We start from the raw sequence: 2,311 nt of genomic DNA, 5'->3' as shown, positions 1-2,311 counted from the left end.
AAAAAAAAAAAAAAAAAAAACTTTGCAAAAATCTTGTTGGTCTACTAAAAGAGATCTCCTCTACTACGAGTCCTGATTGCTTTTTCCTCTAGAGCAACGTGGCTACACCTTGGATACCTGATACATGGAAGATACGTGGCTTGAGCCACTCACCTTATGTTTGCCTCCGGTCTCGGGGATTTCTGCCTTCCTTCCTACAGGATTCGTGATCCGTAATGGCAACAGCGTTTTTATGCCAGTTTCAAAGAACTTGTGGGGTCTCTGAGGAGAGTCAGGGATCTACCTGCAGACTCAGAAGCGCCTCCCTGCCATTTGAATGTGCATAGTGCCATAACAGTAGGGGTCATAGACAGTCTGCTTGTTGGTCTGGCTTTGTGCACATTTAGGTTGAGTAAAGAAAGATCTGCTGACCTCTTGTTTCTAGCTTCTGAAATCCAGTCTCTCCTGGGTCTCATCCTCCCCTCCAGATGTGCATTTATTGATGTAACTAGCACCTGGCCCCACTTTTTCTCTGACTCCCCTCTCTCCCTTTACAGTGTCACTCATCCTAATCAATTTTTAAAGCCTTTCCCTCTGCAGCAGTCCTGCGTTGGAACCTCCAGATATATGGAGCATTAAAATTCTAGAAGCAGAAAGAGCGACTGCTCTCCTGTATATGAAGCCAATTCAAGCACCAGTAGGCTAGTGGAGTGAAACATGCCATCTGATTATACATAGTGAGACTTCTGATGGAAGACAGACAGTTTCTTGGTTGCATGCATGCAACTAACTGCGTTCTCCTTAAACACAGCCATCCATTTTCAGCTGTGGATTAGATGAAATACTTGATGTTAATATTAAAAAGGCAAAACTAGAACTGCTGATTACTGTGAAGAACGTTTTTCTTAAAGTGCTGCTGCTTGTCACAGGCAAGACGTGAATACTAAGGTGCTTAGTACGTGGGGCCAAAAAAACTTTCCAAAGTCCAATGAGCAAGTACTTGCATAAAGAATAACTATTGTACCGCATTTCTATCATGCAGGGTTTTGGTTGCAGCCGTGTTGGTCTAAGAACATAGGTAGGCAAGGTTCTTTGAGTACATGTGATATCTTTTATTAGACCAACTGAGTAGTTGGAACAAAGTTCTTTGCAAGCTTTCTGGCACACGTTATGCCTGAAGAAGGGTGCTTGTGCCCAAAAGCTTACAAAGAACTTTGTTCCAATTACTCAGTTGGTCTAATAAAAGCTATCGCATCTACCCAAAGAAGTTTGCCTGCCTACATACTTCTATCATAGAATACGAGCATGCTAATAGAGGAAAAATAACTTGAGCACAAGATTGGGAGCTGAAGTTGAAGGTTTTTATTACTGGCCTTGCTGCAGCTCTCTGGCCCTATTTTCGATGACCTATTTGTTTCACTTCTCCGTGTTTCATTTTCCTCGTCTGTCAATTAAAAGTAACTTCAGTATCTGTTTCCCAGCAATGTTTTAAGAGTGAAGAATAATTTGCGTTTGTGTTAATCAACAGCCCGTTGCATAAGGAGAACTTAATTATCTGTAAGGTATCATTTTGAGTGAATGCATGCCTTAACTCACTAAATCTGAGCAAGGAAGCAGCATGTCTTCTAAAGCTAATCTTTCCTACAGCTCTAGCATTTATTCTGTCAAGTTTCAGTAGACGTGGGCATCTGTGTATCTTGAGGCACACGCTTACATCCTGACTGAATAAGAGCTTGAAACACACAATTGGCTCTGAAGAGACAGCACATGTACACTGCAGTCGAAGTGAGATTTCCGCTTGCATGGGTATAGCTGAGCTAGTTCTGAAATAGCTAGTTTGGGCACCAGTAACGGTATTAGCTGCAGCAGCAGAGACCCCTATGCTGGCTGCAAAACCTACCCAAGTGACAGAATAAATGCCTGGGCAATTGGGTTGCAATGAGAGAGCAGTGTAGGCACAGGAGCACTGAGATCAGTACATGGGCCTGCTGGTTTGAATCTAGCTTGCAGGTATAGACAAGCTGCTGTTGCATTTTTTATGGCAGCATAGATACATCTTTAGATTATGAACTGATATGGGGAAGCAGTCATAGGGGGGGACAGAAGGTGGCACCATGAGGTCGTTAGAGTGATATTAGTGTTGGTCGGCTTTTTCCTGATTTATTAGTTAATATAACAGGATTCAAAGGCCCTGAGGGATATGGCGGCAGAGTAGTTAAGGTGTTTTGCTACAGCTTCAGAGGCCAAGATTTGAGTCTTGCTCTGGACTCCTGCTAATGGCCAGCTGACTTTGGTTGTCCACATCCCTCCTGAAATGGGGCGCACAGAACTG

At 43.2% G+C, this 2,311-nt stretch overlaps 1 protein-coding gene across 1 annotated transcript in view; it reads left to right on the top strand.

Annotated features, from left to right (window-relative positions):
- RIDA (reactive intermediate imine deaminase A homolog) overlaps positions 1–2,311 on the top strand; it is a 23,313-nt gene that overhangs the window by 383 nt on the left and 20,619 nt on the right. The window lies entirely within an intron of this gene.

The sequence above is a fragment of the Gavialis gangeticus genome, unplaced genomic scaffold (assembly GCF_001723915.1).
Source record: "Gavialis gangeticus isolate Ggan-Ray unplaced genomic scaffold, GavGan_comp1, whole genome shotgun sequence".
Classification (NCBI taxonomy): Eukaryota; Metazoa; Chordata; order Crocodylia; family Gavialidae; genus Gavialis; species Gavialis gangeticus.
This window is presented reverse-complemented; position numbering and strand designations above follow the sequence as displayed.